At 41.9% G+C, this 25,430-nt stretch overlaps 1 protein-coding gene across 4 annotated transcripts in view; it reads left to right on the top strand.

Moving 5' to 3' along the window:
• TAB2 (TGF-beta activated kinase 1 (MAP3K7) binding protein 2) overlaps positions 1-25,430 on the top strand; it is a 99,516-nt gene that overhangs the window by 17,242 nt on the left and 56,844 nt on the right. For 2 of the 4 annotated variants that reach the window (XM_051836815.3, XM_089333644.1), the window contains exon 2: positions 16,969-17,117. The exons of 1 other annotated variant lie outside the window; for it this stretch is intronic. The gene's annotated coding sequence lies outside the window, so the exon portion shown is untranslated. Of the gene's footprint in view, positions 1-675; positions 780-16,968; positions 17,118-25,430 lie in introns of all 4 variants that reach the window. One more of the 4 variants, XM_051836813.3, reaches the window with a different exon arrangement.

Here is a 25,430-nt window from a genome sequence, read left to right as displayed (position 1 = left end):
GTCCTGGCTGCTCTACTTCCGAGCCAACTCCCTGCTAATGGCCTGGGAAAAACAGGGGCCCCTACCATCCACGTGGGAGACCCAAATGAAGCTTCTGGCTCCTGGCTTTGTCCTGTCTCAGCCCTGGCTGTTGTAGCCATTTTGGGTGGTGAGCCAGCAGATGGAAGATTTCTCTCTCTCTCTCTCTCTCTGTTTTGTTTTTTTTTTTTTTTGGTTTTTTTTGTTGTTGTTGTTGTTGTTTTGTTTTTTTTTTTTTTTTTTTTTGACAGGCAGAGTTAGAGAGAGACAGAGAGAAAAGGTCTTCCTTCCATTGGTTCAGCCCCCCAGATGGCTGCTACAGCCTGCGCACTGTGCTGATCCGAAGCCAGGAGCCAGGTGCTTCCTCCTGGTCTCCCATGCGGGTGCAGGGCCCAAGAACTTGGGCCATCCTCCACTGCCCTCCTGGGCCACAACAGAGAGCTGGACTGGAAGAGGAGCAACTGGGACAGAATCCGGCGCCCCAACTGGGACTATAACCCGGGGTGCCAGCGCCGCAGGCGGAGGATTAGCCTAGAGAGCTGCGGCGCCAGCCTCTATCTCTCTCTTTCAATTAAATAGATAAAAAAATTTTTAAACAAAGGAAACTTATGGTAACTTTCCTTTTTCATTATTCTTTCTGACTGTTGTGTGGAATAGGATATGGAAATGGAGCAAAGATGTAAGGAAGACCGTATTGGAAAGTACTGCAGTGATACAGATGAGAAGTGGTAGTGGCTGGGACCAGGTGCTACCAAGAAAAGGTGAGAAGAGGTCAGATTCTGGCTATGTTCCAAACTCTGTATGGGCAGTAATTGCTGATGAATTATATTAAAGTATAAAAGAAACTTCTAGGATGACTCCCAAGATTTTTGGCCCAAACAGTTGGAAGCATGGAGTTGTTGTTGACTGAGTTGGAGAAAGCTGATTAAGGAGCAGGTTTTGACTGGACTGTGGTAACTTTGAAGTGCCTTTTAGACATATAACTGGTGATATCAAGTAGGTGATTCATTAAATATTTGAAATGGAATATAGGCACGAGATTCAAGCTAGAAATATTAATTGGGGCGTCGGCGCCGCTGCTCAACAGGCTGATCCTCCGTCTAGCGGCGCCGGCACACCGGGTTCTAGTCCCGGTCGGGGCGCCGGATTCTGTCCCGGTTGCCCCTCTTCCAGGCCAGCTCTCTGCTGTGGCCAGGGAGTGCAGTGGAGGATGGCCCAAGTGCTTGGGCCCTGCACCCCATGGGAGACCAGGAGAAGCACCTGGCTCCTGCCTTCGGATAGGTGCGGTGCGCCAGCCACAGCGCGCCAGCTGCAGCGGCCATTGGAGGGTGAACCAACGGCAAAGGAAGACCTTTCTCTCTGTCTCTCTCTCACTGTCCACTCTGCCTGTCAAAAAAAAAAAGAAAGAAATATAAATTGGGAAGTCTTGAATTGAGAGATATGTGAGAAAGTATAGTGGTTATTTGTTAAAAATTGCCTGTAACTGCTTTTTTTAATTGCTATTTAAAGATTATTTGTAAAAAGCCAGTTTCTTGTGAATGAAGAACTTTGTGAAAGTTTGTATTCATTTTTTCAACAGACTATTATGTTTCTGACATAAAATGCACCAAAATTATGTGATTGTGTGATCATTTTAAGGATGAGTATTCACTGTAATGTATAGTTAATCATACTCACTTGATAGGCAGATGGCTATAATAATCATCATCTAATTCTGTCTTACTAATTTACAGAGCTTTATCCTAAATCTTTTAAAAATGATGTAGCTTTGAATGTTGTTGAAGAGGCTTTGAGTCTAAGAGGCAGATGGCTTTCTGTGGAAACATTTCTCTTGTAAATGAAAGCAACTAGAGAGATATATGCGAAGCAAAACTTAAAAACAGGACTGCAAAATAGCTAGACCTAGAAATCGGAGAAGGGAGAAAGTGGGCCTGTTACAGAGAATTGGTAAAAAGCTACATCTGAATACCACTCGAATGTTTACTTCACGTTGACACTTTTTTTTTTTTTCCCGACAGGCAGAGTTAGACAGAGAGAGAGAGAGACAGAGAGAAAGGTCTTCCTTCCGTTGGTTCACCCCCTAAATGGCCGCTACGGCCAGTGCGCTGCGCCAATCCGAAGCCAGGAGCCAGGTGCTTCCTCCTGGTCTCCCATGCAGGTGCAGGGCCCAAGCACTTGGGCTATCCTCCACTGCACTCCCAGGCCACAGCAGAGAGCTGGACTGGAAGAGGAGCAACCGGGACAGAACCTGCGCGACAATAGGGACTAGAACTCAGGGTGCCGGCGCCGCAGGCAGAGGATTAGCCTAGTGAGCCGAGGTGCCGGCCAACACATTGACATTTTTAAAACACCAGTTATTTTCTGTTGTTACTGACCATTCGCTCTAATGATATCTTCTTACTGATAATGTGTATCTTTCTAGCACTTTGTTTTGTTTACTCCTGTTAGAGGGTTTACTCTGTTGTATTACACTTCCATTTACTTTTCACTTTCTCTCATTAAATGTAAGTTTTTACAGCATTAGTGCAACATTTGGCTTGAATTCAGTAATTATTTGTGGATGAATGATGATCAAACACAGACCACCAAATTTGAAGCTTAGTATCCTTGCCTGTTTTTTTTTTAAAAATATTTATTTATTTATTTGAAAGTCAGAATCACACAGAGAGGCAGAGGCGGTGGGGGAGGGGTCTTCCATTCGACGGTTTACTCCCCTGTTGGCCACATCGGCCAGAGCTACACTGATTCGAAGCCAGGAGCCAGAAGCTTCCTCCGGGTCTCCCACGTGGATGCAGGGGCCCAAGGACTTGAGCCATCTTCTACTGCTTTCCCAGGCCATAGCAGAGAGCTGGATTGGAAGAGGAGCAGCCGAGTATCGAACTGGCACCCATATGGGATGTCGGCGCTTCAGGCCAGGGTGTTAACCCACTGTGCCACAGCGCAGGCCCCTACTTGCTTGTTTTTTTAAATAGATGAGTTTTGAGTTTGCATAGTACAGGTTCTGGTTGAGTGTCTTTTCCAAATACTAACTTGATGTTTTCAAACAAGCCTTCTGCTCAGGCAAGGCAGCATCACTTACCAAGGTTAGTGAGGCACGTATTTTGCTACTTGCTATTGGTTCTTTTTTCCCTGCTGATAATTTCAGCAAATTTATCTAAATTTTGGCCCAGATATCTTGTATCAGAACGTACACATTTCAAAAAGGGAGACTGGGCCTCGAGTTGGAACATAGCATCATGTCTTATGGGAGATTTCACGTGTTTAAACAAGAATGCTTTCTGTGTAGTCCTCCGCATTTCCAGGCAGTTGGTAGAGATGTAGGACAGGTTCCTCTTCAATACTGGCACCTACTCCAGCATTTTCATGTACTTTTTCTTTGGAGCTTTACAAAAGACACAAATACCCTGAGAGTTACCATTCCGATGTAGATTTAAATACCAGGAAAATAGAGATTTTTTGAAGTCGTAATATTGTTTTATTTTTAGATCTATGTATGTAAGTATGTTTGTTTATAAATGTATACAGATATGCACATATACCATGTTAGTATATGAGAAATTAATACATTTCTCATAGGAAGAATGGTTTTCTCTGGTATTTTTTTTTTTTTTAAGATTCATTTATTTATTTGAAAGGCAGAGTTACAGAGAGGCAGAGGAAGAGACAGAGAGAGAGGTCTTCCATCTGCTGGTTCACTCCCCAGATGACCACAATGGCCGGAACTGTGCTGATCCAAAGCCAGGAGCCAGGAGCTTCTTCCTGGTCTCCTATCCGGGTGCAGGGGCCCAAGGACTTGAGCTATCTTCTGCTTCTTTCCCAAGCCATAGCAGAGAGCTGGATTGGAAGTGGAGCAGCTGGGACTTGAACTGGCACCCATACAGGATGCTGGCACTGCAGGCGGCAGCTTTATCTGCTATGCCACAGCACTGTCCCCCTCTGGTGTTGTTGATAATAACATAGTAAGAATGTTTAGTGCTATGTTGTAATCATCTTGGGGAATAAAAGAGAGAGGCTATATAAAACAACCCTTTCCTTAGTGGGAGAGAGAGATGTAGTCAGCTGAGTCTGATACGGAAATACCTACTTTGCATGATCATTGGGAGCATTGAGTGAGTGAGTGTGTTATAAATCATTTGGCTTAGTGCCTACACTTAATACGTGTAAGCTGTTAATAGAGTGTTCATTTTTATGAAAGTGTTACAAAATAATAAACTTAAAATGTACATAATTTCTGTTATAACTGTTTGGCTGTCTTGTCACCGTGCCTTCCTTCACTTTAACTGACTCCTCTGAGTGTTAGCACTCTTAGTTCTCAAGTCCCTTCGCTCCCCGACCTCTTTTCTGACCTTCTCCAGAATCTCAGTACAGCACACTCTACAGATCTCTTAGGGAGGAAAACGGTGTGATCTAACCTGTATTAGGAAGCTAGCGAGCGTGTTAATACTGTGAAATCTAGCTTGGAAAGTTTAAGAGTATATAGTAAGCTCTCAGGTGAGAGGTGACTGTGTCACTGTCACTAACTGGGTAGCAGATAGATACTGAACAAGAACATTGTAGTGGGAATAGGACGGTTTTGTGGCTGTAATTATGGAGACTTTACCATTGATTCTGTGCAGAGAGAAAAAGAACTGGTGATAACTGTGAGGTTTCTAGCTTCAGAGTCATGCTGTTTGTCATTAACAGAGCGATGCGCTATTGGATTGGAGGCAGTGAGTTGAGTTTTGGACAAGATGACTTTGGGTTGCTAGCATGGAAATTTTCAGGCTATTAGCTTGCTTATTCTGTCTTACCCCTTATCTTCCACTCACTCACTGATTCTACTGCTATTAATTTTAAGAACTTCCCCTTAGGAAAAGTAATTTCTATCTAATTATAATAAGCAGTAGCAATTGAGCTGTTTGGGCAGCAAGTCCTTGTTTCCTATCAGCTTTTTCATTGTTCTCTCTTGGTGCCCTCCCCACAGTGAAATAGAATAGTTTAGCACCATGATTACTTCTGTCCCACCCCACCTCTGGGATACTAGTAGATAAGGTTTTCTACTTTTATGTGAAAATATTGCAACTTGACAGAGCTCTTAGAAGAGAAACAAATTTTTTAAAATATTTATTTTATTTATTTGAAAGAGTGACAGAGAGAGAGAGAGATCTTCCACCCTTTGGTTCACTCCCCAAATGGCCACAACAGCTAAAGCTGAGCTGATCCAAAGCCAGGAGCCAGGAACCAGAAGCTGTTTCTGGATCTCCCAGGAAAGTACAGGGGCCCACGGACCTGGGCCATCGTCTGCTTTCCCAGGCACATCAGCAGGGAGCTGGATCAGAAGTGGAGCAGCCGGGACTCAAACAGGCACCCATATGGGATGCTGGCGCTTCAAGCCAGGGCTTTAACTCGCTGTACCACAGTGCCGGCCCTGAGAAACTAAATTTTGTAAAGTGTTTGCAATTAAAATATTCATTTATCAGTAAGCATAACATCTCGTTCATCTAGTATCATTAGGTAATAATTGCTCTTCATAAGATGATTGAAACTGATCTTAAAATCTATGTGTTTATAAAGTTTATATGAAGATTTAAAAATAATGTAGATATACAGATATTTATAGTTCCAAATCTACTTCTTTGTGATGTTTTATACGCCTTGCTGCCTTTTAAAATAGACTCCTCATCCCCACCTCCACCCCCCATTCTCCAGCACATGCATATTGCATACTAAACCTTTTCTAGAAAAAGGAAAATAGTTTTGTTTTACAGTGAGTCAGGAACCCCAGGTTCTAGACCAAGAACTGGCACTGAGTTGCTATGTGAGGATCGAATCCATGGATTCTAGAACAGTGCCTGGCATTTAGTAGGTACTTAGCATATATTTTTGGAATGAGTCATTGTTTCATGCCTGTTTTAGTACTCCTTCCCTGATTGATTGCTTGGAATTCCCGGCTGCCTGGGAGAGAAGCTTCTGGGTTTCTGATGTGATAGGAGTGTCGAGATTCTGTTGGAGAGGCACTGTAACCTTGATGTAGAATATCTGTTTCAGCTGCTTAGTGAAATTGTTGCCTTTCTCTTGATATATTTGCTGGTATTTGAAATTGCCAAATTATCTTCCAATACTTGATTGATTGGAGATCACTTTATTTATTTATTGAGTATATCCTCCACTTCTGTATATAGAGGAGATGCCCTGTATTTAAGCACATAGCCCATGTCCTCAGGGATCTTACAACTTCAATGAAGAGACAATGATTGGAACTACAAGAAAATAAATGTTGACTCATCTACAGCATTGACCCCCAGGTACATTCATAGTTAGAGGAATAGAGGTCTGTGAGCTAACACAGAAGAAAAAAGATTTGGGAAGGGGATAAAACTGGCTGGTTTTGAAGAAGTAATTATGATTTTGATAAGCATCAAGGTAGAGAAATGACATTGGAAGCAAAGGCAGTAGGGGAGGTAGAACATGTTGGAACACGCCTGACTAGATTCTTAAAAATGTGAGGACTGCTGGGAAATGAAAGTAGGTGAGTTTAGTAGAGGGGTTTAACTGTAGAGTATGTGACCCTGAAGAGATGTGAAGATGGAATTTATAGGGGTCCATGCATGTGGATGGGGGGTATCTTTATATTTTTATTAACTTGTTAAGTGAAATTTCACATTTCCTTCTGTTATGATTATAAGCAACAGACCGTGGTAGTTATTAATAGTGCCTGTGTCTTTATAACTAGTAGAAAATCACAGGTAATTTTCATGTCACTTTGTAACTGTGGGTATCTAGGTATACACACTTGGAATATTGTGTTTACTTAGTCATTGTGTTTCAGTATGATTGATTTCCTTGGTAATCTTTTATGTATTTAAAGTTATATTTTCAAAAATAATATTTCAGTAATATTGGCGTCCATTGTTATCCTAGGTATTATATTTTGTGCATTTAAAAACACCTTGAGAGGGAATGTGTACCTTTCTCAAGACTGCCAAATGAGGGTCTGTGACCCCCTGATGAAACCAAACTAGAGAAAGTATTGAGAACCACACTGAAAGGTTGTAGTTGAAGAGATACGCAGAAAACGAGCCTAGTATGTTATGTTCATTTGTTTTTGCTTCACTTAATAAATATGATTTAAAAAATTAAGGAGCAGGTGTTTGGCCTACCAGTTAAGATACCTGTGTCCGGGGCTAGCACCATGGCAAAGTGGACTGAGCCTCCACCTGTGACCCCGGCATCCATATAGGTGCTGGTTCTAGTCCCAGCTGCTCCTCTTCTAATCCAGCTCTCTGCTATGGCCTGGGAAAGCAGTGGAAGACGGCCAAAGTGCTTGGGCCCCTGCATCTGAGTGGGAGACCTGGAGGAGGCCCAGTTCCAGCCATTGTGGCCATTTGGGGAGTGAACCAGTAGATGGAAGACCTTTCTCTCTGTCTCCCTCTGACTGTCTGTAATTCTACCTCTCAAATAAATAAATAAAATCTTAAAAAAAAAAAAAAAAAAGATGCCTGTGTCCCTCACTGGGGTGCCCAGGTTCCATCCCCAGCTCCTACTCCTGCTTTCTGCTTCCCATCACTGCAGGTCCTAAGGAGAAGCATGCCCAGCTCCTAGTTCCAGCCCTGGCTCAGCCTCAAGCAATGTGGGCAGTTGGGGAGCGAACCAGCAGGTAGAAGCTAGCTCTCTTTTTCTCCTCTCTCTGCCTCTCAAATAAACAAAAAGAATGGGAGCTCTTACCATTCCAGATAAACTTAGCTTTAAAAATGTAATAAAAGCTCATCTGTAATTCTATAATCACTATCCCTTATATGTCTGTTTCAGTTTGAGTTCTTTTGCAACAGAGTGAAATATTTAAAGTGGTTATGTAGGAACATTTCTTAACTGTTGTACTATACCTAATAGGTTAAGTGGGAAGACCTTGGTGACAGGGAGGTAAACCATGAACCTGGTCATTTAGATGTTGGAATAGCATAATAGCAGCAGGAGTATTGTAGAATTCCAAAAGATATATGGAGAGAAAAAAGTTGTAGAACTTGGTAGTGTGAGGACTAAAATGCATGGAGTGGGAAAATGCCTGAAGTAGAGAGTATCAGGAAGAAAGTGAAGAATAGAGCACCCAACTAGGATGCTGGGAATAATGCAGGTCCAGGATGCCATCTCTCAAACCCCAGGACCCAACTACATTTTGGAATACAAAACTTCAGATTTTTGGAAAGGTAACATGTTGTGTATATTGTAAATTATGTAATTCCCCAGCAGGGTGTGAGACATTACTCTAATTAAACCCGAATATTTCTGCACTGGAATATGGAAATAGTCAAATAAGTGGTCTAAATCAAGCCTGTCAATAGCTGGTTCAAGTCAGATTTTTACCATTACCAGATGCATTTCAACATGAAACTTCATGAAAAAAAATCTTAGAACTTTTTAGATTTTAGAACTGCTGAAATACTTATGGACTGTATGGACTATCATGCCCACTTGCAGAGTTTTAGGAGTTATGTTTAGAAAAATTAATTATAGGGGGGCGGTGTTGTGGGCGGGTAAAGCTGCCGCCTGCAGTGCCAGCATCCCATATGGGTACCGGTTCAAGACCCAGCTGGTCCACTTCTGATCCAGCTCTCTGCTATGGCCTGGGAAAGCAGTAGAAGATGGCCCAAGTACTTGTGCCCCTGCACCTGCATGGGAGACCTGGAGGAAGCTCCTGGCTCCTGGCCATTGAGGCCATCTGAGGAGTGAACCAATGGATAGAAGACCTCTCTCTCTCTCTCTCTCTCTCTCTCTCTTTCTTTGCTTCTCCATCTCTCTCTGTGTAACTCTGAATTTCAAGTAAATAAAAATATTTTTAAAAATTAATTATAAAGTGGATGAGACTTGAAGGAATTGGATAGAGGTAAAGAAAAGAGTTAAGTTAACTTCAGTTTTCAGATTAAAAAGAAAATTGCTATTTCTGACAAAAATGGCAAGTTAGGAGAGAAGCTGCTTTGAGAAGGGTTCAAGTTGAAACATGAGCACAATTGAGAAAACAGACATTTTCCTTCACTTAAGATTCCCTTTCGGGGTGGGCGTTGTGGCACAGTGCATTAAGCCGTCTTCTACAACACTGGCATCCCTTGAAACGTCTCTTCCAGGGCAGCTTCCTGCTGATGCACCTGGGAAGGCAGCAGCACATGGCCCAAGTGTCTGAATCGCTGCCACCCATGTAGGAGACCTGAGTGGGTCCTGGCTTCACCCTGGCCCAACCCTGGCTGCTATGGCCAGTTGGGGAGTGAACCAACTCTGCCTTTCAAAATAAAATCTATCCTTTATTTATTATTTATTATTATTATTTATTATTATTTCAAAATTAATCTATCCTTTAAAAATAATGTTTTTTTTTTAAAGATTGCCTTTTATCTTTCACATGTTCTATATCTTAAGTAAATCAACTGAAAAGGTTAGAAGTGCTAACAGTATAAAATTTCCATTGCAAGGAGCTCTTTCTTTTCAGCAATTATGAGTAGCTGACCAAACTCTAGTGTTGAAATCTTCAAGTGTTTCTGGGTTGGGCATGGTTGGAGAGGGGTACCTACTGGAACAAAACCTGGAAAATAGAAGAGTAGAGCAAGGTGTTTGTCCACACCCAGAGGTTTCTTTTCTGTGTGATTGGATCATCGCTGTGGCCATGGTTCTATCATGTGATTGTATCTGAAAGCAGTACTGGTTCAGCTGCAGTGGTAACTGACATGCGCCAGGTACTGGTTAGGTGCTGCAAGCGGTCTGTGCTGTTTCTGCTCTGTGGACTGGATCAGGACACAACTCCAGTAGAAAGCGTTAGCATGGGTGGTAGTGCGATGTTTTTTCCCCAAACTTTGGCCCATAGAAAATTAATGCATGAGTATATAGAATAGATTTTAATTCATTGCTGTTCTGTAAGTTATTTTAATCTACCAATAAATAGATTTATACATTGATACTGTCAGAGAGAGTGAGTATCCCTTTATCTAAACTAAAATCTTTGGGACTTGAAGTGTTCCACATTTTGGATTTTTTTTTTGAATTTGGGAATATTTGCACAGACTTCTTCTTTTTTTTTTTTTTTTTACAGGCAGAGTTAGAGAGAAACAGAGAGAAAGGTCTTCCTTTTTCCGTTGGTTCACCCCCCAAGTGGCCGCTACAGCCGGCGCATTGCAGCTGGCACGCTGCACCGATCTGAAGCCAGGAGCCAGGTATTTCCTCCTGGTCTCCCATGTGGGTGCAGGGCCCAAGGACCTGGGCCATCCTCCACTGCCCTCCTGGGCCACAGCAGAGAGCTGAACTGGAAGAGGAGCAACCGGGACAAAATCCGGCGCCCCAACCGGGACTAGAACCCAGGGTCACTGTTTGAACATTCTTAATCTGAAAATCCAAAATCCAAAACATGTTTAGGGTCTTGTTGGTGCCTAGAAAGTTCTTGATTTCAGGGGCAGACATGTGGCACAGCTAGTTAAGCTGCCACATGGGACACCTCCATCCTGTATTCGAGTCCCACCTCCATGTCCAATCCAGCTTCCTGCTACTGTGGCTGGAAGCAGCATATGATGGTTCAAAGCCTTGGGTTCCTGCCACCCACATGGAAGACCCAGATAGAGTTTGTGATTCCTAGCCTGTCCCAGCCCTGACTGTTGAGCACTGGGGGAGTGAACCAGTAAGTGGGAGATCTCTCTTTCTGTCTCTCCCTCTATCTCTGTCATGTGCTTTCCCAGCATCCCCCCCCCCTCCGAATTAGTTTCAGAAATTCAGAGCATTCATATTTTGAATTTTTGGATTAGGGATGCTAAAATTATATAAGTAGACTCTCTTAGAGATAAATCTTTCTGCTATAAATATAAAGCAAAGCCTAACAAGTATTAAAATTTGTTTAAGTTATGTTCCTTATATATTAATGTATATATTTTATAATCCATAAATAATAAAGCAAATTTTGTCATTATTAGACTTCTATTCAGATTCTAATAACACATGACTAGAATTTTTTTTAAAGATTTATTTATTTATTTGAAAGAGAAGGAGAGACAAAAAAAAAGAGAGATTGTCCATCCACTGATTCACTCCCCAGATGGCCACAAAGACCAGGCTGGGCCAGGCCAAAGCCAGGAGCCAGGATTTCTTACAGGTCTCCCACATGGGTACAGGGCCCAAGCACTTGAACCATCTTCCGCTACTTTCCCAGGTGCATTAGCAGGGAGTGGGATTGGAAGTAGAGCAGCCGGGACACAAACTAGTGTCCATATGGGATGCCCGCACTGCAGGCCACAGCTTAACCTGCTGTGCCTCAACACTAGCCCCCAGAATTTTTCTATTAAATAAGGATATTGGACAAGATCTATAATATTGCTTTCAGCATCAAATTCTGTGATTGTGAATGTTGAAATTTCATCAAGTAGAATAGAAAGCTTAAATTGCAATTTAAAGGAGCTTCTCGTTAGTGAGTATAGAGGACATGCTGTGGAACAAGTGAGAAATTGGATGTCTCAACTTTGTACCTTTGTCCTTTGACAGACATTGAGAGAGACCATGCAAAGAAGGTCCTAGGAATCTAGAGAATACTAGTGTTAGAAAAGTTTTCAAAAAAGAAACTACCAATAATACCATTAGTCCAATAAAGAGAAAGAAACCCTTGACCTGAAGACAAAGGTTAGAAAGCCATGAATATGCATCTAGCCTTCATTTTGCTGCTTTTTAGAATTTTGATACTCAGCAAAAACTAATGATTAAACCTTGTAAAATGAGGGTGGTAACTGTAGCCTTTCTGAGTAGCCGTTCATGAGGATCCATTGATTTGATGAATTAGGAAGTGCCTAGTAAAACTTACCAGTATTAAGTGGACTTAAGTGATTGCAGAAAGGTAGATGAGGGTCCTGAAGAGGTTACTAGATTTGGTTATTTGAATAAAAGTATTATCAGGCAGGCGCCGCGACTCACTAGGCTAATCCTCCACCTTGTGGCGCCAGCACACCGGGTTCTAGTCCCGGTCGGGGCGCCGAATTCTGTCCTGGTTGCCCCTCTTCCAGGCTAGCTCTCTGCTGTGGCCAGGGAGTGCAGTGGAGGATGGCCCAAGTGCTTGGGCCCTGCACCCGCATGGGAGACCAGGAGAAGCACCTGGCTCCTGCCATCGGATCAGCGTGGTGCGCTGGCTGCCGCGCACCGGCCATGGCGGCCATTGGAGGGTGAACCAACGGCAAAAGGAAGACCTTTCTCTCTGTCTGTCTCTCTCACTGTCCACTCTGCCTGTCAAAAAAAAAAAAAAAAGTATTATCAAAGGAGAAATCTTGACGGTAGATGAAAATAAAATAAAGTTGGAGTCATAACTACTCAGTAGAGAAATTTGGTAAGGCATGAATGATTAGAGAGAGATGGCCAGTGTAGCAAATTTGTACATTATATTGCTGCTGTAGCTTCATAGACTACCATGTAAGCATCCCTAATCTGAAAACCCAAAATCCAAAATGCTCCAGAATCTAAAGTGTCACGGTAGCACTAAAAAAAAAATTCAGTTTGAATTTTCAGACTAGACATGCTCAACTTCTGTAAGTAAAATGTCTAAGATATAGGACAAGTCTTCAACAAAACTAAAGCAAGGTCCAGTAATCACTCTTTTTCTTTTTAAAAGATTTATTTATTTGATTTGAAAGGCAGAGTTAGAGAGAGAGAGAGAGAGAGAGAGAGAGAGATGAGACAGAGAAAGAGGTCTTCCATCCGCTGTTTCACTACCTGTGTGGCCGCAACAGCTGGGGCCGGGCTAGGTGGAAGCCAAGAGCCAGAAGCTTTATCCAGGTCTCCCATGTGGGTGCAGGGGCCCAAGCACTTGGGCCATCTTCTGCTTTTCCCAGGCCATTATCAGGGAGCTGGAACAGAAATGGAGCAGCCAGGACATGAATCGGCACCCATATAGGATGCCCAAATAATCACTTATAAAATTTGCTTGTTGGGGTATACATTTAGTCTGTCTGTTATACCTGTTGGGAATACCACATCCTGTATCTGAGTTCCTGGGTTCAAGTCCTGCCTCTGAATCCTGATTCCAGCTTCCTGCTATTGTGGATCCTGGAAGGCAGTGGTGTTAGCTCAAGTAATTGGATTTCTGCCACTGGTGTGGGAGACCTGGATTGAGTTCCTGGCTTTAGCCTTGGCATCAGCTATTACAGGCATTTGAAGTGAACCAGCACGTAGGAGCCCTCTCTCTCTTTCTCTTTGTCTCTCAGCCTGTCAAATATATAATTTTTTTTTTAATTTGCTTGTTGGTGTTTCCCAATTAGATTCGGAGTAGGTCAGGGGCAGGAATTGCAATTCATTCTCTCTGTTTTTTTCAGTACCTCCAGTTAAGTAGCAATCTTAATAACTTGGCGAATAATTCCTTTCTGGGTGATTATGAGACTTAACCAGTAAGGAAAAGCTGTATAGTATGAGAGCGTACATGGATATGGGTTTAAGTTTAGTAGGGCACATGTTCTCACGTGGCTTTCAGAAATCCACATGAAGAAAGGGCAGCCACAGATGAAAGTGGTAGCTGATGACTAAGAGATGGCTCTGTTCGCACCAGACTCAGGAGGTTTTACTGTTGAATTCTTGAAAACTTCGAGCCCCAGTTAACTATTTCAGAACATGGAAACAAAAAAGAGAAACTTCCTAGTTCCTTCACAAAGCCAGCACAGTACAATGACAAAATAGAGTACAAGAAGACTATAGACCAGTCTCACAAAAGTTGGTCCAAAAAATACTCAACAAAATCATCAAATGGAATGTGTCATTACATTAACAGACTAATGCTGTGACTGGGATTCATTCTAGAAATGTACTGATAGGTCGAGTTAATTCGTATTAGTAGGAAGAGGGGTGTTGAATACTTTGAGGGATACAAAAGCAGCAGGAGAGACCAAGAATTCTTGGCAACAGGAGAATAAATGGTAATACCTAAGATTTTATAAATCTCAGACCAGGAGCCACTAGCATTTTGTTATTAGAAATGATAAAATACTGCAATTCTTGTTTTAGTATTTCCCATTAAATTCCCATTAAAAAATCATGAATCAAAAAAGATCTGGCCCACTTCACTGTTACATAATATTGTCACAGGATTGCTGGCCAGTGTAATTAGGCCAAATAACAAAACAGGAGGCATAATTATTGAAAGGGAGGAGACAAATTCATTATTATTTGTAGCTGACATTGCATAGCTGGAAAAGTCAAGAAAATTAACTGAAAGATTACAGTGAGCAATGACATTTCTACATGAGGGCTAGTTATTAAGTAAAAATAGAAAGTAACAGTTTCTCTGTAATTTTTTTTCTTTTTTTTTTTCTTTGTTTGGTCTTTGAACTATCCATATGGGTTAGAAACAGACTGATACGTAATTTTTTTTTTTACTTTTTTTCTCTCTGAGTAATATACCAAGTTAATCTTATCTCTTCATTTTGAATATGACACTTCCATGTCAACTTTTTAAAACTAGTTTGAAATAAAGTTGTGGCAGCAAGTACATTTAGAATGGTTATAAGGAAATCTTTTTTTTTTCTTTTTTTGTTAAATTCCTTGTGGCTTGTGATACTTGCTCTATTACTTGGAAATGTCAGAGAAGGTGTAATCTGATCTTTGAGCCATATTTGGTAAATAATAATTTTGTGTGGAACTTACTGTTCTATCAGTAAGAGGAAAATTATTGCCCATATATATAGCTTTTCTTTGCCCTGAAGGCATTTCCTGACTTGAAGACCAAGTTATATCATGTGTTGATTGTTACTGTTTTTTTAAAAAAGCACTGTAATCCAGATCTATATCCTTTTAGTAAGAGATGTGTTGATAGAAGTGTTTTCTGCTCTAATTGGATGCAGAAGACTTACTTGTCTTTTTGCTTACTGCCAATTCTCTTTGTATCTTAAATGTAAATTGTTACATTTCTATTGTCACTTCTCAGAATTGAGATCTTTAAAGTGTTCACTATGTCACTATTCTGTTGATAAATTGGTCATGTCTCTTAAATGGATGCAGTTGAATTATTTAAACCTAAAGCTTGTGATACAGGTGTTGCTTAGCATTAATGAAAATAAAAACTTGAATATACTGACATGTTTAGAGAAGCAAAATGAAATGGATTTCATTCTTCAGTAATCCAGGAAAACTTGCACACCCAATATATGCAGACTGTTAGGTGCTTTATGGCTTTACCTGATCTCTGACAGTCCATTGAGGTGGGGAGTGGTAAACCCTGAAACAGGAGGGCCCTTCTGTGGAGAGTTTCCCTCAGGGCTGTGTTGAAATAGCTTTGAACCTAGGTTTCTCCCACAATTTTTCCCTACAATATGTTATCACAAAAGGAAATTTTATTTTCCACAAAAGCTATCTTTATTTTGTTGTGTTGCTAGTTAGTAGAAATGCAGGGAGAGGGGCCACCACTGTGGCACAGTAGGTTAATCCTCTGCCTGTAGCGCGTACATCCCATATGGGCACTGGTTTGAGTACCAGCTGCTCCTCTTCTAATCCGGTACAGCCTGGGAAAGTAGTAGAAAGTGGCCCAGACGTGTGTGCCCCTGTACCCGCATGGGAGACCCCAAGGAAGCTCCTGGCTCCTGGCTTTGGATCGGTACAGCTCCGATTTGGGGAGTGAACCAGTGGATGGAAGACGTTTCTTTCTGTCTCCCCCTCTCATTATCTGTAACTCTCTCTCTCTCTCAAATAAAATAAAATCTTTAAAAAGGGGAGGGGGGCAGTGCTGTGGCGTGACGTGGCAGGGCAGATAAAGCTGCCACCTGCAGTGCCAGCATCTCATATGGGTGCCAGTTCGAGTCCTGGCTGCTCCACTTCCAGTCCAGCTCTCTGCTGTGGCCTGGGAAAGCAGTAGAAGATGGCCCAAATCCTTGGGCCCCTGCCTTTATGTGGGAGACCCAGAAGAGGCTCCTGGCTTCGGATTGGCGCAGCTCCAGCTGTTGCGACCATCTGGGGAGTGAACCAATGGATGGAAGACTGACTCTCTCTCTCTCTCTCTGCCTCTTCTCTTTCTGTGTAACTCTTTCAAGTAAATAAATAAATATTTTTAAAAAATAAAAAGAAAGAAAGAAAGAAATGCAAGGAGTTAAGTTCTTTGAATCTGCCTTCGTTATTTTTTGTCGTGTTACAGTTCTTCCAGTATCTGCCACCATTTGACAAGGGCAGAGGCTATAATTTATTTTGACTGCTGTGGTATTAGTTTCTTAGAAAAACTCCTAAGGGTGCCAGCCTATCAAGCAAAAGGACATAATTTCCATGCCCCTGTAATGTAACTAGTATAGCTTTCTACCGTTTTCAACATCCTACCATTTCTGTAACCTTTGTAGTTGCAAGTTTGTTTTGGGTTTTTGTTTTTATATGAGCCGAACAGATTTTTTTTTTTTTTAATCATAAATCTATTTTGGTAATGGAAAAAAGAATTTCCAGTGTGGTTAAGAACCGCATCTCATAAACTGGTCTTTGCTTCCCTCTTTAAGAAGTACCAAGTATTTTAAAAACTTGAAATTCAGTTCATTGCTTGGATATATTTAAAGCATTTCTTAAGAAACCCTTGAGAATTGATCATAGGAAATTAGGGATGCAGTTAGAAAATGATTCGAAATATGATAGCTAAGGGAAGGGCAAAATGACCTGGAAATGAAGACTTGCAATTCTAATTTTACAAGTGAAAATGGATGTCGTTTTCTCTGTTATAGTTACTCTGTGGTCCTCTGTTGGACAATTTGTTGCTAAGAACCAGTAGAGATTACTGTTTTAATTTCTAGAAATGAGAGTCCATTATAGTTGGGTACTTTGAGAAAATGACGACTAAATAGCGTTGTCTGGTAATTTATAATTGAAAAAGCCCTTTTTCCACTTGGGAATATTTTATGTTAGAGACTTGGGGACTGCCACACTGGTGTTAGGTTGCATAATGTTATCTGGTCACGTCTCTTGTTCTGCCTACCTCTAGTTTACTCTAGTTTCTCTTCTGCTTTCAAGGCTCCAGACCCAGTTCCTGGACCTGCCCTGGAAAAGAAGGATCCAGTAGAGATGAGCTCACTGCAGTTACTTAATTAAAAATTTGTAAGCTGCACAAATGGCAATGGGCCAACCAAGAACAGCTACAGTTTGAATTTTTCTATTTCCAGGTATGCTAAAGTCCATGGCACTAGTCAAGCTTAGCCTATGTAACTGCCTTACTATGAAATCTATAATAACCAAAACTTTCTCTCAGAACTTTCATCTTCTGGCTTTAAAGTGTAGCAATATCCCTAACATCTAGGTAACGTGCAGCTAGTATTGACTTTAACATACTTTTTGCCTGAACATCTCTAATTCAACTTGTTTGCTAGTAGAAGCAAATTAATGCAGAAACATTAAAAAAAATTGAAATTCTGTTGAGTTGAGCCCTGTAAACGTACAGGAACACGTATCTTTATTGAAAAGTAAGCATTAACAGTGGCAACATTATTTTTTAGGAGGTCACATGTGTATAGGTGGTTTAGGGAATTAGATGAATGAAGCTGGTTTTCTCTCCTGAGATCACCAGCTGCTTCACACTGCTAACACCTCTACATAACGAGTTAGTATACTCTTTGGTAATTGGAAACCAGAGTGATGTTTCTGGATAAATCCGAGTAATGTACTGTAGTACTTTTTAAGAAGTTAGTTATGTTTTAAGTATAAGTAGATAGCTCACATTTCTAATTTTTTTTTTACTGGATTGCTCAGAGGAAGCCAGTTGGAATTGTCCTGGAATGTTACAGCAAAACTAAAAATGGAAGTTTCCTAATGCCCTAGATTCTGACCTGGAGGGAATGATTAGAGGGCCAAGGTCAGTTAGCTTTTCAGGACATGTATTGCTTTTATGAATTTGTATAGATTTAGAAGCAATCCATAAAAGATGACAGTATTTACTAAGTGGGTGTTTAACTATACATATCTTTTGATTTTAAACTTCCTTTCATCTAGGTTAGAGATTACCCAAATTGAAAGAAAGAATTTGTATCCCAATTACGAGTTTATAGGATGATCCTGATGTTCCTGCCTGTGCCAGCCCCTTCCTGGCATCTCCTCCCCAGTGCTAGTAATGCATACTACGTTTCACGCCAGCCAGTGTAGGCAGCATGAGGGCACTGACAGTGTGCCCCATCATTTGGTTGGTATTGAAAGAATTATGTCTCACTGAGTGTTGAATTGGGACTGGAAAAAGAGCTTCTAAAAGAATTATAACAGGACTGTTACCAATGGTAGGGGAATTGAAGGGAACTGGAAGAAAGACTTGCATATCCATATCAAGTCTTAGTATTCTGAATGGCGCTACTAGTACTGTAAAAATTTTCTACATTATTGAATGTGAATTGTGTGCAAATAACTGATAGGGATGGTAGGGATGTAGAAGTGAATGCCTTGTTTCAGTGAGCCTGCAGACAAGCGCAGTCAGGTCCCACATCCACAGGCTGAGCCAAGGAGGACAGACTGGTTCTTGTCATTATTCCCTGCACAGTACTGTGTGGCAACTGCCTGCATAGTGTTTACACTGTATTAGGCACTGTAGGTAATCTATAGTGGTCTAAAGCATGTGGGAAGAGTGTGTGGGTTACGTGCAAATACAATACCGTATTGTATAAGGGGTCTGAACACCCATGGATTTTGGTATCCTCAGGGGAGGGGGATTCTGGGAACCAAACCCCTGAGGATACAGAGGAATAAAGGTAGTATGAAAACATCCTGGCCGTCGCCATGGCTCAATAGGCTAATCCTCCGCCTGCGGCGCCGGCACTCCAGGTTCTAGTCCCGGTCCGGGCGCCGGATTCTGTCCCGGTTGCCCCTCTTCCAGTCCAGCTCTCTGCTGTGGCCCAGGAGTACAGTGGAGGATGGCCACTCCTGCATCGGAGACCAGGAGAAGCACCTGGCTCCTGGCTTCCGATCAGTGCAGCGCGCCGGCCGCAGCGGCCATTGGAGGGTGAACCAACGGCAAAAGGAAGACCTTTCTCTCTGTCTCTCTCTCACTATCCATTCTGTAAAAAAAAAAAAAAAAAAAAAAAAGAAAAGAAAGAAAGAAAAGAAAAGAAAAAAACGTCCTGATACAGATGCAAACAGTATTCTTGGGAGTACCAGAGAGAATAAATTTAGTGAATAAGATAATATTTCTCCTGAACTAGAAAGAATTCTTTAGAAAGTAGCAAAGGTATTTCTAAATTATGAGTACAAAAATATATACTCTCCTACAGAAATTATGAGCAGTTCAGGGTGCTTAAAAAATATTGGGGGGTGGAGGGGCTTGTGCTATGGGATAGTGGATTGAGCTGCCACCTGCAGAGCCAGCATCCCTTATGGGCGTTGGTTCAAGTCCCAGATGCTCCACTTCTGATCCAACTCCCTGTTAATGCTCCTGGGAGAGCAGCAGAAGATGGCCCAAGTGCCGCACCCACATGGGAGATCCTGAAGAAGCTCCTGGCTCCTCACTCCTGGCTTCGGCCTGGCCCAGCCCTGGCCCTTTTGGCTATTTGGGGAGTGGACCAGCAGATGGAAGATCTCTCTCTTTCTCTGCCTCTGCCTCTCCTTCCCTGTAACTCCACCTATCAAATAAATAAATAAATAAATCTTAAAAAAAGAAAAGAGTAGTGGGGATATAATGGGAGATTGAACAATGTCATGCATGTTTTCAAACGTCAGATAAAGGACTATGGACTTAATTTGTGGACAGTGGGAATCTATTGAAGATCTGTTAGCACTAAGGATAACATTTATTCTTCTATGGGTATTTGTCAGGCATTGTATGAAGAGTTTTACTTGTAATTTCTCATTTAATCCTCAATATAGGAATATTGTGAGAATAAGTGTTAAGCATTTATTTAGCACAAGCCTTGGCTCAAAGTGCTGAACCAGGGTGATTATGCTGTAAACTCAGGAGAGAACAATGTGTCTTAGCCATCTTTGTGTATTATAAATTTCCAAAGGGTATTGAGGGCTTCTGATGCTTAATGGTAACAGTAAACTACTTCTCTATAATCCTGTAACACTTGTAATCATTAAACTTTCTCCTTGGTAGATGAGTAGTATTTACTCAACTTGAGGACTTAAGTAATAATAGTTCACCTTGAATTGGGCTTTGGGTGAAAAAAGGGACCTGGCTTTTTTGTTTTAACCTTAGTTTATACATTAGGAGACTTAAGTTATGATTAATCATGGACCTAAACATATAAACCCATAAGCAACACGTAAATTAAAATGTAACTGTAAAGGAGTAGGCATTTAGCCCAGAAGTTAAGAGGTTCTCATCCCATAACGACATACCTGAATTTGATTCTTAACCCCTGCTTCCTGCCAGTGCAAACTCTGGAAGGCAGTGGTGATGGCTCAAATAATTAGGTCCAGCTACCCACCGGAGAGACCTGGATTGAGTTCCTGGCTCCCCGCTATGCCCCAGGCTAGATCACTGCAGGCACATTATGGACTGAAACAGCGGATAGGAGTTTCCCGTATGTGTCTCTTTGTCTCTCAAATTGATAAATAAAAATTTAAAAATAAAATATCACTGTAAATATCTTTCAGATAGTCTAACACTCATTACTGGAGCTGTTAGCTATACTTTAGTAACAGTTTCAGCATAGACAGCAAGGGCTTTGAGTCTTTTGAAAGGACCAGTAGTTGGCAAAGTCAGGTACTTTCAGATAATTGCACTCTCACTCCCCTATCCACATACCAGAATATAAGCAATGCTATATATATAATATAGAGGGAAAAATCTTTATTCTAATTATTATAAGCTTATGCTTAATTATATATAAGTGATACATATTTGGGGCCGGCACTGTGGCACAGCGGGTTAAAACCCTGGCCTGAAGCGCCGGCACCGGTTCTAGTCCTGGCTGCTCCTCTTCCCATCCAGCTCTCTGCTATGGCCTGGGAGAGCAGTACAAGATGGCCCAAGTGCTTGGGCCCCTGCACCCACGTGGGAGACCTGGAAGAAGCTCCTGGCTCCTGGCTTTGGATCGGCACAGCTCTGGACTGCTGCAGCCATCTGGGGAGTGAACCAGTGGATGGAAGACCTTTTTCTCTGTCTCTCCCTCTCACTGTCTGTAACTCTACTTCTCAAATAAATAAATAAATAAATCTTTAAAAAAATAAGTGATACATATTTATGCATAAAAATGCGTATTTAAACATAAAAGATGGCTTCATCTCCTTGGATGGGCATCCATGTGTCCTAGCTAGCCCGTCTTCAAAATAGCATGTGTCCTTTCTGAGCCTCTCCTGTGCGTGCACATCAAAATATACTTAAGGTATTTTTTTTTTTTTTTTTTTTTTTGACAGGCAGAGTGGACAGTGAGAGAGAGAGACAGAGAGAAAGGTCTTCCTTTGCCGTTGGTTCACCCTCCAATGGCCGCCGCGGCCGGCGCACCGCACTGATCCAAAGCCAGGAGTCAGGTGCTTCTCCTGGTCTCCCACGAGGGTGCAGGGCCCAAGCACTTGGGCCATCCTCCACTGCCTTCCTGGCCACAGCAGAGAGCTGGCCTGGAAGAGGGGCAACCGGGACAGAATTCGGCGCCCCGACCGGGACTAGAACCTGGTGTGCCAGCGCCGCAAGGCAGAGGATTGCCTATTGAGCCGCGACGCCAGCACTTTAATTTTCTTTTCTCCTCTTTTCCCTTTTACCTGTAAATAGTCACTTAATATACTTAGTTCCTGTTTTCTTGTAAAGGTATTCATACACAGGATAGATTATCAAAAATCGACAGGGAAAGGGGCACAGAAAGCTAACTTTGTTTCCATCTTAAAGCCCTAATGTATTGGAAAATAAAAATGAGATGTGAATTAGAAAATGTGTACAGGATAGTCAATTATATAATGTGTTTTGGTGAAGTATAACCATTCTGTCTCAGATTTATTGCACTCTCCTTGATCCTTAGAAAATGGTAGCACCCACCACAAAACCACAACACATAAATTGCCAAGTGAGGCTGACTTGCACATTCCTTTAAGAAGGACTTAGAACTGGTAAGCCCTTTAACCATAAGAAATTGGTCACATTCATGGCCTGAGGCAGTGCATTCAATGAGAATACTGGGAAGTTTTCTTTTTAAGAGGAGTTAGTGTAGATCATGGTGTTTCTTCAACTGTTAATGCTTATTGCTTTTCATTAGAAAGTGAATTATTGTAGGCTTATGAAGTTGAGTTATCAGGCTTAGGGTCACAGTCTTTGACTCCCTATGGATTTAAATAACAATCTGAAACCCATAGCATTTGGATGACAGATTTGGTATGTTCTGTTCTTTTTATCTTGCAAATAACTGTTCACCTGTATGAACTAATTAAATAACACAGCTTTTTAAAAGAACAGATTGATCGATTGATTTTGAAAGTTGGAGTTGGGTGGGAGGGGGAGAGAGAGAGAACTTCCATCCGCTGGTCACTAACCAGGTGGCAGTGGCTTTTCCTATTACGCTCCAACACCAGCCTCCTATGACTTTTATGATAAATTTTGTGCTAAATATTGATTTTATTATCTTATTTTTATCTTAAATGGTGTTAGTATTTGAATTTTATGTTTGTTATTGCATAGCTATAATTCTTGGGTTTTTATCTAGAGAAATAATTTTATATCATAGATTTTTTTTGAAAAGTGCTTTGCTGTGGTAAAATTATAGTGTCATGCTCCCAAGAAATATTCCAATAATTTGCAAAAAAAAATTGAGATTTTTTTAGGTTAAATTAATGACATTTGGGGTCTGGCGTTGTGGTACAATGATTTAAATCACTGCTTGGAACACCAGCATTCCATATTGGAGTGCTGGTTGAAGTCCCAGCTGCTCTACTTCCAATCCAGTGTCCTGCTAATGTACCTGGGAAAGCAGCAAAGGATGGCCCAAGCTCCACTGCAGCCAATATGCGAGACCTGGAAGGAGTTCCTGGCTCTGGCTTTAGCCTGGCCCAACCCAGGCTGTTGTAGCCATTTGGGGAGTGAACCAGTGGGTGAATGATCAATCTTTTTTCTCTCTCTCTCTTCTTCCCTCCTCTACTTCTCTGATGCTGTGCCTTTCAGATGAATTCTTTTTAAAAAAATTAATGACATTTGTAAATTCTTTTGAAGTTTACTAAATGTACAATGCACAGAATATTACCTAACTGGCATATGATGTGATACTTGCATAATAGCTCTGTAATGTAGGCTCTCTCTCTCTCTCTCTCTCTCTATATATATATATATAGTGACTATACTTAGATATTATAAATTTGAAATTTTTATTGAAGTCCAAAAAAGGTTTTAAAACTTGCTTAAATTTTAATTTTAAAATTATAGCATGACTCAGCTGTTCAAACTGTATAGCAATGCTTTTATTCTATCTTGAAGAATTTTTTAAAGATTTATTTATTTAATTGAAAGTTGGAGTTACACAGAGAGAAGAAGAGGCGGGGGGGCAGGGTTTTCCATCTGCTGGTTCAGTCCTCAATTGGCTTTGACGGCTGGAGCTGCGCTGATCCAAAGCCAGGAGCCAGGAGCTTCTTCTGGGTCTCCCACGTGGGTCCTGGGGCCCAAGGACTTTGGCCATCTTCTACTGCTTTCCCAAGACATAGCAGAGAGGGATTGGAAGTGCAGTAGCCGGGCCTCGAACCGATGCCCATATGGGATGCCAGCAGTGTAGGCAACAGCTTTACCCGCTATTCCACAGCGCCGGCACCTTGAAGATATTATTTAAGAATAACTTATTGCCCGGCACCGCAGCTCAATAGGCTAATCCTCCGCCTGCAGCACCGGCACCCCGGGTTCTAGTCCCAGTCGGGGCACTGGATTCTGTCCCAGTTGCCCCTCTTGCAGTCCAGCTCTCTGCTGTGGCCAGGAGTGCAGTGGAGGATGGCCCAAGTGCTTGGGCCCTGCACCCTCGTGGGAGACCAGGAGAAGCACCTGACTCCTGGCTTTGGATCAGCGCGGTGCGCTGGCCACAACGGCCATTGGAGGGTGAACCAACGGCAAAGGAAGACCTTTCTCTCTGTCTCTCTCTCTCACTGTCCACTCTGCCTGTCAAAAAAGAAAAAAAAAAGAATAACTTATTGCATTCTGTTACTGTCAGCCAATGCACAGAACAGACACAAATTATAATTAGTGCCAAGGAGCTGTCAGTATCATATTGACAACCAATAGATAAGTTGAAACATTCTACCTTCCAGTCGGGCATCCTGGGGAGATTGGTGTTAAGAGGTAAGAGAGTTGTGACATTTGATCAGTTCTGATAAATTGGGACATCTGGGTTCCTGACAACCACCTGGCTGTGCAAAATCATGAAGAAAAAACAACACAGAGCTTATGGAAAAAACAAACACTTCATCCATGAAAATGTTTTAAAAGATACAGTTAAAAGGGGCCAGCGCTGTGGCGCCATAGGTTAAAACCCTGGCCTGAAGCATCAGCATCGCATATGGGCGCCAGTTCCTGACCCGGCTGCTCCACTTCTGATCCAGCTCTCTGCTATGGCCTGGGAAAGCAGTAGAAAATGGCCCAAGTCCTTGGGCCCCTGCACCTGCTTGGGAGACCCAGAAAAAGCTCCTGGCTCCTGGTTTCAGATCGGCTCAGCTCCAGCGGTTGCAGCCATCTGGGGAGTGAACCAGCAGATGGAACACTTCTCTCTCTGTCTCTACCTCTCTCTGTAACTCTTTTCTTTCTAAATAAATAAATATCACTTTATAGTTAAGAAATACGTATTAATACAGAAATATTGTGCTTTGCCTGGAGCAAGACCTGAAATTTGCTTAGGGAAGTGAACCTGGGAAGGGTTAGAGCTTGCGAGTTACTGTGGAGCAGTTCACAGGGATTCTGAAATCAGAGAAGTCATGACACCAGACCTGACCCAGTGTGCTTCATGACAGGCAGACGGGCGAGGTGCGTTCAGGTTGACTGGAAGTTGTATGAAGCTTGTTGTAGCTGGCTGTGGCTTTCATGTTTCTTGCAAGTGATATTATGGCAAAATCTCATTTAATGCTCAAATTGTTCTCTAATGTATCAATGTGCTGGAAAATATTTACAGTTTCAAAACAGGTACTATATAGGGGTAGGGAACATCTGGCCCTTGGGCCATATAAGGCCTGTGAAATCATCTGATCTGATCCTGCCAAGGCAACCGCAGGCAGGACTCAAAGTGCAGTAAATCTATAGCAGGCTAATTTGGAAGTGGTCATTTTGTATGACCTGCAGATGATATCATAAATATCCAAATGGCCCTTGGCAAAAAAAAAAGGTTCCCTGCTCCTGTCAGAACTGACTTTTAGCCAAGAGAATGCTTGAGTTTGGGTGATAGACAGCCCCTTTTTCTAGTGGACTTACATGCTAGACACACTCTGATGTGTGTTTACAGATGGACTGCAACAGACACTCGCAGAGCAGCTGCTTGCCGTTCACTGAGGATTTGAGATACAACAGTGAATAGGCTACAGATTAGTCTGTCCAGTTTGGAACCAACATT

The sequence above is a fragment of the Oryctolagus cuniculus genome, chromosome 5 (assembly GCF_051225735.1).
Source record: "Oryctolagus cuniculus isolate XC-2025 breed Fujian yellow rabbit chromosome 5, ASM5122573v1, whole genome shotgun sequence".
Classification (NCBI taxonomy): Eukaryota; Metazoa; Chordata; class Mammalia; order Lagomorpha; family Leporidae; genus Oryctolagus; species Oryctolagus cuniculus.
This window is presented reverse-complemented; position numbering and strand designations above follow the sequence as displayed.